General features: G+C 37.8%; 1 non-coding gene across 1 annotated transcript; it reads right to left on the minus strand.

The window, feature by feature from the left end:
- Positions 1–1,258: 1,258 nt before the first annotated feature.
- TRNAL-UAG (transfer RNA leucine (anticodon UAG)) lies at positions 1,259–1,340 on the minus strand. The gene has a single exon. It is a non-coding gene; the product is annotated as a tRNA-Leu (tRNA).
- Between the last annotated feature and the right edge of the window lie 14,089 nt (positions 1,341–15,429).

Here is a 15,429-nt window from a genome sequence, read left to right on the forward strand (position 1 = left end):
TCAGTAGACACTGTGCTGTTCCTTGAGTCACAAAAATGAGTTTTAAAAGAAACTCAAAAGTAATAACTTGAAGTTTGCACACACACAACCTAATTTTAAGTTCCGATAATTCCCATAACTAAATTTCATGCAACGTGTGTTGGTCGTTTATTAGGAAACCCTGATATATACATCCCTACCCACACACATATATGCTAAGCATTATTATTATTGCATTCAGAGGGTAGTGCTGAATCTGTATGGGTCGTACAGCGCCTGGGAGAATGGTAAGCAGTCAGGGTCAAACCAAGGAAGGGAGGATAGCTCTGATTACCTGGATTAGAATTCCTTCACTGGCATGACACAGTGATCAATAGAGCAGCCGTGAGACTCAGCCTGGGGGATTGAAATTTATGCGAGATGTTATTCCTCCCGTCCCTCAGGCTAAATGTATACATACATACATACATTTATTGCAAGCTACGAAAGTGCTGCTCCCTTCAGGAAAAGTGCTTCAGTGTTGACGAAGAACCTTGATTTAAGGAACTGATGAGTCAAACCTGATTATCTCCCATTAACTAAATGATGTTATGACTCCTATGGGTTTATCGCCTCTCCCATGAATGTAATAATAAATAATTACACTGTTACTGCTGTTAAAGTCTCGGTAAATGTTTTTTTTTTTATAATTATTAAAGGAGTTGTAATTATCGAACCAAAAAGCGTTAAGGGTGGTTTTCTTGGTAGAATAGTACTAAATTTGTATTCATCATAGCATAGTTTTAGAATGGTTTCCCTTCTTTGTCTAGCTGTCCTAACCATTTTCTACGTATTGGCTACGTGTTACTGTTGATTTTCAGAATACAAGAGCAAACGTCAAATAATATATTGTATGAAATGTGAAGTACTGAAGGCTGTTACGTAACGTTGTTCATTGTACAAGGAATGTATATAATGGATAAAGTTTCAGTGCAGTAACATATTGATTCAGCTGTCTGAATTCAGGTCAAGTTAAAGTTGCCACTGTTAAATGGATAGATGGAAATGTATACGGCATGCTGTAGACAAAGCAGTGGAATTTCTCATTTGTATCTAAAAACATCTCTATCCGAGTGTTTTTTTGAAATGCCTACCAAAATCCAAGTAGAATCGTTCATTTGCATCATTTTTTTACGTAGTTTGAGAGTTTAATATAACTTGAAATTGTATGTATAGTTGTAGTATCCAGTAAGCAACTTCAAAAAATACGAAAACATTGAATATTATGGAAAAACAACTCTGGCAGCGGTGGGATTCGAACCCACGCCTCCGTAGAGACTGGAGCCTAAATCCAGCGCCTTAGACCACTCGGCCACGCTACCGCTGGGGAGATAAGTCTCAGTACAAAATTTCTCTCATCTACCAAATGTTAAGAAAAATAAGGTAATAGTTTGATTTAATATATTTAAATGTACATTTATTATTTTAATAATCTTCAGAGCACACGGTGTTATGAGTACACACTGTGTGTACATTTAACCTAGGATAACGCAATAAAATTAAACAACGTGACTTCACTTTACACACTAGTATAAATTTGTAAGTTTATTCAGGTATACACAAATACAGTTATATAGATTATCATACATAGCAGCATATGTGTAGAGAACCTAGGATAACCCCAAAAAAAGTCAATGAAATGATCGAAAGGGCACAAATATATTGTTGGCTTGCATATATAGTACGTCATGTAGATTAACGTAGCTTAACTTTATATAGTCCGTGTGATTCTCTAACGTGTATTTTTTCGATAATGGTTACAGTGTGTTTATCAGTTGTTCATGTATTAATTGTTTAACATATGTATTATTTTTATAATGGTTACAGTGTGTATATCAGTTGTTCCGATATGCCACGTATGACAACATATCCGAGTTAAAATAACGCAGCTCTTTGTATTAGCTGTATTCATAGTTTGCAAGATAACATGCCCTAGAAACTTGTTTATCAAGCGTATTAAGCAAGTTCATTTAGGTACAGGTACACACAAATAGTTACGCAAATTGTCATACATTGTAACGTATATGTAAATTACCTAGGATAACAAAAAAAAGTTAGACAACGTGACTTATTTCCACTGGGGTTCTCGGTATTTGTTTACAGACTTGGGTTTGAAGACACTTTAATAAGTTTATTTAGGTACAGTTACATACAGGTAAAATTAAACAAGTTTTGGGTGATGATTGTGTTGCTCTGATTATTAACCTGGAGGATGAGTAACCTAGAATAACCCCTAGAATAACCCAATAAGTCTGCTGCAGGTCGACTTACACCCAGGTACCTATTTACTGCTAAGTGAACAATAAGCACAATTTATTTTAACGAAATTCAGAGCAAATCATCATTTTAGACGGCGTTTCGCTCAGGATTAAGCTTTATCAAAGCTCATTTTGAGAAACATAGATCTAGGTGAATTGCGTGTGGTCATTAGGTTTTAAATCTAACAAAATACATTCATAATGAATGAAAGTAACAATACCTTGGTGGAACAATTCACAAATAAGCCACACTTAGGAGAGGAAACCGATGTTACGTATTACAGAAATGATCGCAACTTTGTGGTACTACATCAGTGGTCGTACATATGTTATTCTGTTAGGATGTCTGAAGTCCAACCTTATGTTTGCCAGTCTAGCAAGTGCTGCTGATGTAATTCTGTCCGTGTACATTTCATGGAACATGTTTGGTGCAATGATATTATTTATGTTCACCTAATAAGGTGAATATAAATAATATCAAAAATAATATCAAAAGACGACCCAAGAACGTCAATGGAAGAAAGTCCCACTTCATGTATTTCTTGGGTTATTAACCCTCCGTGTTTAATATTTGAAAACAGTTTTTTCGCCCTTACTCAAGGACTGCTAGCAAATGTACGGACACTTCCACTGGCCTCGACGAGCAGAGGGAGATGATATATGAACAAAAATAATGCGAACATACTCATGGCTAAGACTTAGATAATGTCTTCTAGAATTTCCCCAGGGATTAAGTTGGAAAGTACTTGGAGTTCTCTGACAGTACGAATTTTTAAATCTGGCTGCTGCCAGGTATTTCCACATACTCAACAGGGAGTACAAAAGTTGTCGTCGTGGGCCATAGCCCATCAGGGCCTGTGTCATAGTGCACCTTGCGGCTGTCACCGTGGTGAGTGGATAATGGCATAGAGGCATAGAGAAGAGTGCGTGTTCCTTTACTACTGTCGTCTCCAACCTTCACATTCAAGGTGACGGCCGATATAATCATAATTTTTAAGTGTTATTGGTTATATTGGTTCCAAATCTGCATCTTGAAATTATTCGCTACCAGTAAGCATAGAGGGGTTTAAGACTTATCATCTTCTTCAATAATAAACTACTATTTTATAAAAGGAACTTAAATTCTTTAAGGCAATACCTGATCAGTTAGGCTGTTGTGCCTGTGTTCAGCTAGAATCATCAACAACCTGCTTGATCAGACCTTCAGACAGGATGCATGGCTACTCGGCCGTAAGGGAAAAGGCGATTAACGCGAGAACCGCTTACAGGTAAATAGCTTGCTAGGCCTCTTTACCAACAAGAGTAATTGGAAGAATAGCGTGATAGACAGCAACCGTCCAGGAAGGTACTAGTCTACTAGTCTTGTCAGTTGGTTTTGAAACGGAAACTTGTTAAAAAAATTTTACACTCGGGCAGGAAAGCTGATCTTTCCCTTCTGAACCAGTCTTGATTTGGTATACCGTTACTTTTCTATGTATTTCATAGGTTTTAAATCCTTTTTCAGGGCTCCGCCCTGAGTCATGCCGCGGGTACAATGATCTTCAGAACCATTAACGGGTAAGATTGCCACATTCTTCATACCCTCTGGCCAGAGACAACACACTACTGTCACTCACGACTTCTGCACTCTGACTCATTCTCTGAGGATAGGCACCATGTTTATCTCACGATTAGCGGACGGAGGATCGATCCTTCACCAGTCCTTGTGCTGAATAATCCACACGGGTGTATCGTTTCACATGGAGAAAATGCATTACGGTTTTCCTACAGCTTCATCTAGAATGAGTCTGTAGGAGAGCATAGTAGACATCCTCCTTAAGTTATCTTTGATATACCTTTGATGAGTTCCGAGAGTTTTCCTAATACCAGATCCCGACCATGGGCCAAACAGTTAAGATGCACTTTAAAACAAATATTTTGGGGACAGTAGTTTATAATATTTTAACCCTTTGCTCTCAGTTATTATGGTCCAAGTAAGCCGGACCGAAACGTCGTCATAAGTTTCTTTCTCCTATATGCGAGTTATTTGTATATTATTATTATTATTATTATTATTATTATTATTATTATTATTATTATTATTATTATTATTATTATTATTATTACATTTATGTTAGCAATAGCTGCAAAGTAACATAATCCTGTGATATATAGTAAGAAAGATTATGCAAGAGCACCTGGAGAGAGGTGGTCGCCGCCAGGAGAGAAGCAGAGAAGGTTGTCGGTGAATTCCTCTGTATGTCCTTTGTTGACAATGTGACCCAGTCTCCTCGGAGCAAGGGTAGAGGAGGGGGAGCGACTAGGGGACGTGGAAGGAAGGAGAATAAGAAAGGGCAATAAATCAAGCAGGTTATTGGGTGAATGTATATAGTAGAAAAGTGAAGGGGAGCAGCAAACTCAAAACTGAAATGTAGGAAAGCGTTAGTTACATCGTATGGGACATTTCAAATTTAAAAATCTTTGTCTTGGTATATATTCTGATGAGTGTATATATATATTTATTTATGTATGTATATATTTATTTATTTATTTATTTATTTATTTATTTTAACAAGTCGGCCGTCTCCCACCGAGGCAGGGTGACCCAAAAAGAAAGAAAATCCCCATAAAGAAAACACTTTCGTCATTATTCAACACTTTCACCTCACTCACACATAATCATTGTTTTTGCAGAGGTGCTCAGAATACAACAGTTTAGAAGTATATACGTATAAAGATACACAACATATCCCTCCAAACTGCCAATATCCCGAACCCCTCCTTTAGAGTGCAGGCACTGTACTTCCCATTTCCAGGACTCAAGTCCGGCTATGTAAAAATAACCGGTTTCCCTGAATCCCTTCACTAAATATTGCCCTGCTCACACTCCAACAAATCGTCAGGTCCCAAATACCATTCGTCTCCATTCACTCCTTTCGAACACGCTCACGCATGCTTGCTGGAATTCCAAGCCCCTCGCCCACAAAACCTCCCTTACCCCTTCCTTCCAACCTTTTCGAGGACGACCCCTACCCCGCCTTCCTTCCCCTACAGATTTATACGCTCTCCATGTCATTCTACTTTGATCCATTCTCTCTAAATGACCAAACCACCTCAACAACCCCTCTTCAGCCCTCTGACTAATACTTTTATTAACTCCACACCTTCTAATCTAATCTAATCATATATATATATATATATATATATATACACACATATATATATATATATATATATATATATATATATATATATATATATATATATATATATATATATATATATATATATATATATATATATATATATATATATATATATCACAGACAAAGGTAAATCTCCAAACAGCCCTAAAAAATGGAAAAGCAAAAACTGTTATAAGATCCAAGGAACTAAAATAGCAGCAAGTTAGAAGGATGTATGAAGGGTGAATTACGAAAATACTTCAGTGAATTTTTAAAGCCAGGAAATGGCAGGACAGAATCAGACTGCAATATTATTATTATATTATCACACTGGCCGATTCCCACCAAGGCAGGGTGGCCCGAAAAAGAAAAACTTTCACCATCATTCAGTCCATCACTGTCTTGCCAGAAGGGTGCTTTACACTACAGTTTTTAAACTGCAACATTAACACCCCTCCTTCAGAGTGCAGGCACTGAACTTCCCATCTCCAGGACTCAAGTCCGGCCTGCCGGTTTCCCTGAACCCCTTCATAAATGTTACTTTGCTCACACTCCAACAGCACGTCAAGTATTAAAAACCATTTGTCTCCATTCACTCCTAGCAAACACGCTCACGCATGCCTGCTGGAAGTCCAAGCCCCTCGCACCCAGAACCTCCTTTACCCCCTCTCTCCAACCTTTCCTAGGCCGACCCCTACCCCGCCTTCCTTCCACTACAGACTGATACACTCTTGAAGTCATTCTGTTTCGCTCTATTCTCTCTACATGTCCGAACCACCTCAACAACCCTTCCTCAGCCCTCTGGACAACAGTTTTGGTAATCCCGCACCTCCTCCTAACTTCCAAACTACGAATTCTCTGCATTATATTCACACCACACATTGCCCTCAGACATGACATCTCCACTGCCTCCAGCCTTCTCCTCGCTGCAACATTCATCACCCATGCTTCACACCCATATAAGAGCGTTGGTAAAACTGTACTCTCATACATTCCCCTGACTCACGAAATCGTAATGACACGATTGCAAACAAACCATACCCCGGCTGGGATTGAACCCGCGGTCAGAGAGTCTCAAAACTCCAGCCCGTCGTGTTAGCCACTAGACCAGCTAGCCACAATGTTGACGGCAGTGAAGGGACTTGAGCTAGAGTTCGTCACGGCCACGCTAGCTGGAGATTCGTCTGTAAAAACTTGCATTTGTGGTCACAGTGGTGCCTGTGCTAACCTTCCTATGGTGTAGAAATATACCTAGTTGGACGAATCTTATTGTGGCTAGCTGGTCTAGTGGCTAACACGACGGGCTGGAGTTTTGAGACTCTCTGACCGCGGGTTCAACCCCGGCCGGGGTATGGTTTATACATTCCCCTCTTTGCCTCCAAGGACAAAGTTCTTTGTCTCCATAGACATGTATTACCCTTTTCCCCTCATCAATTCTATGATTCACCTCATCTTTCATAGACCCATCCGCTGACACGTCCACTCCCAAATATCTGAATACATTCACCTCCTCCATACTCTCTCCTTCCAATCTGATATCCAATCTTTCATCACCTAATCTTTTTGTTATCCTCATAACCTTACTCTTTCCTGTATTCACTTTTAATTTTATTCTTTTGCATACCCTACCAAATTCATCCACCAATCTCTGCAACTTCTCTTCAGAATCTCCCAAGAGCACAGTGTCATCAGCAAAGAGCAACTGTGACAACTCCCACTTTATGTGCGATTCTTTATCTTTTAACTCCACGCCTCTTGCCAAGACCCTCGCATTTACTTCTCTTACAACCCCATTTATAAATATATTAAACAACCACGGTGACATCACACATCCTTGTCTAAGGCCTACTTTTACTGGGAAATAATTTCCCTCTTTCCTACATACTCTAACTTGAGCCTCACTATCCTCGTAAAAACTCTTCACTGCTTTCAGTAACCTACCTCCTATACCATACACCTGCAACATCTGCCACATTGCCCCCCTATCCATCCTGTCATACGCCTTTTCCAAATCCATAAATGCCACAAAGACCTCTTTAGCCTTATCTAAATACTGTTCACTTATATGTTTCACTGTAAACACCTGGTCCACACACCCCCTACCTTTCCTAAAGCCTCCTTGTTCATCTGCTATCCTATTCTCTGTCTTACACTTAATTCTTTCAATAATAACTCTACCATACACTTTACCAGGTATACTCAACAGACTTATCCCCCTATAATTTTTGCACTCTCTTTTGTCCCCTTTGCCTTTATACAAAGGAACTATGCATGCTCTCTGCCAATCCCTAGGTACCTTACCCTCTTCCATACATTTATTAAATAATTGCACCAACCACTCCAAAACTATATCCCCACCTGCTTTTAACATTTCTATCTTTATCCCATCAACCCCGGCTGCCTTACCCCCTTTCATTTTACCTACTGCCTCACGAACTTCCCCCACACTCACAACTGGCTCTTCCTCACTCCTACAAGATGTTATTCCTCCTTGCCCTATACACGAAATCACAGCTTCCCTATCTTCATCAACATTTAACAATTCCTCAAAATATTCCCTCCATCTTCCCAATACCTCTAACTCTCCATTTAATAACTCTCCTCTCCTATTTTTAACTGACAAATCCATTTGTTCTCTAGGCTTCCATAACTTGTTAATCTCACTCCAAAACTTTTTCTTATTTTCAACAAAATTTGTTGATAACATCTCACCCACTCTCTCATTTGCTCTCTTTTTACATTGCTTCACCACTCTCTTAACCTCTCTTTTTCTCCATATACTCTTCCCTCCTTGCATCGCTTCTTCTTCGTAAAAACTTCTCATATGCTAACTTTTTATCCCTTACTACTCTCTTTACATCATCATTCCACCAATCGCTCCTCTTCCCTCCCACACCCACTTTCCTGTAACCACAAACTTCTGCTGAACACTCTAACATTACATTTTTAAACCTACCCCATACCTCTTCGACCCCATTGCCTATGCTCTCATTAGCCCATCTATCCTCCAATAGCTGTTTATATCTTACCCTAACTGCCTCCTCTTTTAGTTTATAAACCTTCACCTCTCTCTTCCCTGATGCTTCTATTCTCCTTGTCTCCCATCTACCTTTTACTCTCAGTGTAGCTACAACTAGAAAGTGATCTGATATACCTGTGGCCCATCTATAAACATGTACATCCTGAAGTCTACTCAACAGTCTTTTATCTACCAATACATAATCCAATAAACTACTGTCATTTCGCCCTACATCATATCTTGTATACTTATTTATCCTCTTTTTCTTAAAATATGTATTACCTATAACTAAACCCCTTTCTATACAAAGTTCAATCAAAGGGCTCCCATTATCATTTACACCTGGCACCCCAAACTTACCTACCACACCCTCTCTAAAAGTTTCTCCTACTTTAGCATTCAGGTCCCCTACCACAATTACTCTCTCACTTGGTTCAAAGGCTCCTATACATTCACTTAACATCTCCCAAAATCTCTCTCTCTCCTCTACATTCCTCTCTTCTCCAGGTGCATACACGCTTATTATGACCAACTTTTCGCATCCAACCTTTACTTTAATCCACATAATTCTTGAATTTACACATTCATATTCTCTTTTCTCCTTCCATAACTGATCCTTCAACATTATTGCTACCCCTTCCTTTGCTCTAACTCTCTCAGATACTCCAGATTTAATTCCATTTATTTCCCCCCACCGAAACTCCCCCTACCCCCTTCAGCTTTGTTTCGCTTAATGCCAGGACATCCAATTTCTTTTAATTCATAACATCAGCAATCATCTGTTTCTTGTCATCCGCACTACATCCACGCACATTCAAGCATCCCAGTTTTATAAAGTTTTTCTTCTGTTTTTTAGTATATGTCTACAGGAGAAGAGTTTACTAGCCCATTGCTCCTGGCATTTTAGTCGCCTCATACGACACGCATGGCTTACGGAGGAAAGATTCTTTTCCACTTCCCCATGGACAATAGTAGAAATAAAGAAGAACAAGAGCTGTTTAGAAAAAGGAGAAAAACCTAGATGTATGTATATATATGTGCATGTGCGTGTCTGTGAAGTGTGACTAAAGTGTAAGTAGGAGTAGCAAGATATCCCTGTTATCTAGAGTGTTTATGAGACAGAAAAAGAAACCAGCAATCCTACCATCATGCAAAACAGTTACAGGTTTCTGTTTCACAGTCATCTGGCAGGACGGTAGTACTTCCCTGGGTGGTTGCTGTCTACCAACCTGAAATATATACACTTAAAATTATGAAATATACAGACATTCAATGACAGGCATGGCTGGAGAAATGAGTCCGTGAAATCACATAGTTGAGGCCCTCGCAGGGATGGATCCAGGATAAAGAGAGGTCTAGGGGAGAGGTAATGCCCATTCTTGGCCACTCAGAAAAACATTATTTTTGCATAAGGATCCAGGAAAGGGAGATTCTAGGGAAGAGATAATGCCCTTCCATGGCCATTTTCGAAAGACATTTTTTGCATAAGGATTCATGAAAAGTTAGTTATAAGGGAGAGATAATGCCCTTCCTTGGACACTGAAATATATTTTTTTTTGTTCAAAAGGATCCAGGAAAATGGAGTTCTTAGAGGAGGCATTAATACCCTTCTTTGACCATTCTGAAAGACATTTTTTACATAAAATTATTTTAAAATAAAAACTAAAAATCTTTCGGTCAGTATATTGAGGTTTGTTACTCGGCTTAACTCTGGTACTTAAGATGCTTAAGAAGCCGAAAGTGTATTAGACGAAGATGAGTTTGAAGAGGAAATTGACTCTTTCAAACAAGGTATTTAAACCCAGACAAAAATTATTTCTGTGTAAATCAGTGAATCTTAATTTTGCCACTAATTTACTTATGATAGAACTGTTATACTAAAGACACAGGGCAACCAATGAAAACGGTATTTCATAATATTCGAAATAATATAACATCTTTTAGTGAGAAAAAATCCCTTAGGAAAAAAAATCGCTCATCATTCTTTGTCTTGACATTTTAGTGCCATCAGAAATATTTAAAATGTAATGTGAATATCAAGAGATATCTTAATATTTGTCAGTACTTTTTTAAAATTATTGAAAGTAATGTTACTGGTTCTAATAAAATTCAGCTTCAAGGTGTACATGTATGGTATACAGTACAAGATGAAGAATTAGACACATGTGCAACATATGTTATCTTTATTGTAGACTTTTCACCACCCGGATGTTGCACATGTGTGGATGGCGAAACATCTGCAATAAAGATACCCAGATGTTGCACATGTATCTAATTCTTCAACTTAAGGTGCTGTCCATTTTTGGACACTTGAAATGGCTTGACAAAAAAAAATCAAATAAAACTGTACCAAATCGTTCATTACAATCATTAAATAAATGGAAAGAAATATTAGAATCTAACATTTATATCTCGCGGGAAATATTTGTAACTTGTACCTATCAGTGTAGTGTGTGCTGAACGTTTGTTTCCTGCTTTACTCAGTTTCAAAACCTCTCTGCGGGCTCACATTACTAAGGGTCGACTTTTCGGATTTTATTTTTAGATTATATAAAAAAAACTACATTCTCTCCTGAAACGAATCTTAACGCATGACTGGCAACTAGTTAAACATCCACCGAACTACCGGAAATAGGCTTTCACCATATTTAAATAACGACGATTCGATAGATATTAGATTCTTAAGATGGCTGTAGATTCTGAATAGGGACAGTGGTGACTTTTGCAGTATACAAACTGAGACTTAAAGGTGTCTATCCACTGGATTACATCAAGTATTTTGTCGCACCAAATACTAGTCTTTCCAAGCTTTTTTCTTCTTTGTATCAACAACGGTGTGAATTCTTAGGAATTATACAGCACCTGGGTAATGGGAAGTAATCAAGTTTCATTCAGTGAATGGTATATTAATATAATCTCTTGGATCAAGAGCCGTTACTAACCACCAAGGGACAACAGTATAAAAACGGTATAAAAAACCCACCAGTGTTAATCTTGTCCTTTTTTCTTCATAGACGGTGACCTGATGTGATTCTTGAAATAACATTGCTTATTTCTTAAGACGAGAACAATAGCTTGTGTAGTCACATTCTCAACGCACTCATCTTTGTGCCTCGGTAGCTGGAAAGTGCCTTGTGAAAGTGAGGCTAGTGTTTTCAGAGAGTGATGATAACAGTGAGTGCAGCATGCAAGCTACGAGAAAGCTTACAGTGAAAGACTGAGGGGTGTTGGGAAAGTAAGAAAACACGTGTACCGAATGAGTGAAGAAGAATAGGCTCTACAATTACACCTATCAGAGTGCTTTACGCGAGAGAAAGAGAGTGCACTGGCAACATACGGTGAAGTACACTGCCAACATAAAGTTATCTTGACAACTGATCTAAATTATGAAAGTGGTGCCAGAGCGACCTGTTCAAAGACGACACTGATAAAGACACTATTATTACAATATACTTCACACCAGAACGCAGGGTTTTAGTCATGCTCTCTAAAAGATGAAAAAAAGAACACTTAGAAAATCGAGCAGTCATCGTGATATTTCTAGAGGAACTGACAGATGACACTTGAGAAGAGCGAAAACAAACCACGCAGTCCAGAGATCGCTAAGTGATCTTTAAATAGAAGGAGTTCAGCCACAGTGAAAACGTTCATTTGATTATGAGCTATGATTTGCAGTTTTCCACTGTCTTAGATATACTAATCCCAGTACATTACAGAATCACTTGAAGAATCATCTTCCAAGCAGCGTCGGGGCAATTACTCTAGTTTGGGTTTGGTTGGCTCAGGTTTGGTTAGGTTAGAACATTATATGAACTATTTGGATGTAAATCTTCAGGTGGAGTAAGCTGAGCTAATGAGTCTTCGGGTGGGCATCTTGGAAGTGGAAAGACTGCGAAAGTTTTGCTTATATGTAACATCTAATGGTTGGAATCATAACCATAATTTTCAAAGGGGTAGACCGATAAGCCAGCGGAACACCTCGGTCAGAAGACCAAAAGCTCCAGCTGCGGGTCATCATATGACTAAGGCCCGCGTCAGGAAACACTTGTCTTGTTTCCAGACATATTTTACCTAACTTAAACTAACCTTTTGCTTTCATCAGTATTCCACCTATTCTCTACTTACTGCAGCCAATTTTACACAGATTACCTTTCGCATATTTCTTCCTTCTGGCAATTTCATGGGAATTAAAGAAAATCGGTAAGGTTCGTTGAGTTTGAGCTTGGTTAGGTTAACGTACATTAATCAGTTTTTCCGTATATGTTACATCTGGCGTGCGGGGCGTACGTCGAAATTTCAGTCATGCATTTCTCATATGCATGGTAACAAACACGAAGGACAGGTTGCAGTATTGCTTTTAGCAAAATTTTTATCATTTACATATAGTCCTTGATATCATGTAAAACCGTATTGAGGTTAAAAGGATAGAGAGATGCGTGTGGACATCAGCAGCGTTTATATAGAGGCCATATCTCAAGGTAATCTGGGAGAGCAAGAGTGGGAGGCAGTGGGAAGAGGGGAGAGATAGGGAGTGGTGGGTGATAGAGCTAAAAAGGAAATAGATGAGAAGGTAATAAAAAGTAAGAAAATGAGAGCAAGAGAAAGGGGAGGTCTAGTAACAACAAAAAATCTTGAGTACGAGGTTGGGGAGAAACCCATATATATGGGTAGAGAATAATAGAAGAGTAAAAAGTAGAAAGAAGAGTCTCTCTTTCCCTCCCTCCTTCCTTCTCTCTCTCTCTCTCTCTCTCTCTCTCTCTCTCTCCCACGGTCCTTCCCTCCCTCCCTCAGCATACACTAGCATTATTGCTGCCCTTTACACTTTGTGTTTAGTTTCTCAATTCCTATTGTCTCTAGTTCTGTATTCACTCACTCATGTAAACTCTTCAGTTCTAGCAAAACTCAAATGCAGATATTATACGCAGTCCTTATATTAAAATGCAGATATTATACGCAGTCCTTATATTAAAATGCAGATATTATACGCAGTCCTTATATTAAAATGCAGATATTATACGCAGTCCTTATATTAAAATGCAGATATTATACGCAGTCCTTATATTAAAATGCAGATATTATACGCAGTCCTTATATTAAAATGCAGATATTATACGCAGTCCTTATATTAAAATGCAGATATTATACACAGTCCTTATATTAAAATGCAGATATTATACGCAGTCCTTATATTAAAATGCAGATATTATACGCAGTCCTTATATTAAAATGCAGATATTATACACAGTCCTTATATTACTAATGGATGATAAAATTGAAACTAAGAAATTGAAATATGTCTGAGATTTCTTTAGAGATTTGTTTGTGTAAAGACGTTTGTATCTGAAGACGATATTGAGTTTTTACAAGGTATGTGTAGGCCATGCATCCTGTTGTGTGGTTGCATCACTCAGGATGATGGTGGTAGTATTGAGTGATACAGGCTTAATACCCACAGGTATCGTTGAGACAATATGCATAATAAACGTTAATTGCAACAACGCCTCATTTATGGCTCTATCAAACTCAACCCTGAGGGAAAAGGTTTCCCAGTAAAAGATTGTTCTGCAGAGTGTGTCTTCCTGCCCAGTCTTATTGAAAATTACTTTATCAATGGTTTTTTTCTTAGCCTATTCCATCTTCCAATTATGTTATTAAATCGCCGACTCTGTCGCTCCTGAACGAAAGATCGTGTGGCTATATTCCCAGGGTATATTTGTAACTATGACAGAATAACGGAGATTGAACAGCAAAGCCAGTAATATATTTGGCATAATTCCACACCGGACATTGACTCATGTATTAGCAGATCACTCATGACCATCACATCATGACTTTATGTCTGAGTAAAGGATAAATTAGCTGTTAACACAGAAACCTAATTATTAAAAAGGCTTTCAAATAGGGTTTTCCTGATTGATCCTACATAATGGTCCTCAGTTTTTTATTTAATTTATAAAAAATCACGTAAACAAACCCAACTTGGTTTTTGCTTGATAATTTTTTTTCAACAAACCAGTCATCTCCCACGAGGCAAAGTGACTCAAAAAAAAAACGACACTTTCACCATCACTCCATCACTGTCTTGCCAGATGGGAGCCAGTACTACAGTTCAAAAATTGTAAGTAGTATTACTGTGATTATCGTCCGATTAGATCCTATAGTTCTGGTTTATGAGTTTGTCCATTTTGAACTCTGGCAGCATTGCTGGTCGTTCGTTTATTCCTTGTGAACATTTAAGATGGTAGTTAAACCTCACCAACTTCTTGCATTAGGTATACACACTTTTAATTCTTATTCCTTAATTTATTTTTGTAATAATTTCTACTTAATAATTTACATTCTTGTTATAAATGCTCCTTAATGATTTTTATTTTTGTAATAATTTCTCCTTAATAGTTTTTATTCTTATAATTTCTCCTTAATAATTTTTATTCTTGTTATAAATGCTGCTTAATATTTTTTATTCTTGTAATAATTTCTCATTTTCTAGGCTTCGTCAAGACCTGACTAGAAGCGATGATATCTAGAATTATTAAAATGTTAATTTCTTTAAGTTTTCAGCTAAATATTAGAGATTTCATCAGTAAATTTATGAAAGAAAGTCAAGTTTACTTTATGCAGGCGAATATAAATTAGATTTACTAGAAATCAGGACTTTGGCAATAAGGAACAAAATCCGCTGGGTCAGTAAATTTGGAAACAAGGGGCAAAAATCCGTTGGTTCAGAATTTTCCATTATTGTTAGAATCATAACCAATCTCACTTCTGTCCACTACAACTACCATAACCGGCAACTCCCGCCCACAATTAGTTCGTTATATGGAGGGTTAAACATATTTTTTATGAACTTGAATATCATATAGGTATTAAAAAATATGATCCTTTCATTTTGGACACAGTTGATATGTATTAAAAAATAATAAGTGATATACATATACATTCCATTTTTAATAAAATAATTACTGTTAGT

The sequence above is a fragment of the Cherax quadricarinatus genome, chromosome 25 (assembly GCF_038502225.1).
Source record: "Cherax quadricarinatus isolate ZL_2023a chromosome 25, ASM3850222v1, whole genome shotgun sequence".
Classification (NCBI taxonomy): Eukaryota; Metazoa; Arthropoda; class Malacostraca; order Decapoda; family Parastacidae; genus Cherax; species Cherax quadricarinatus.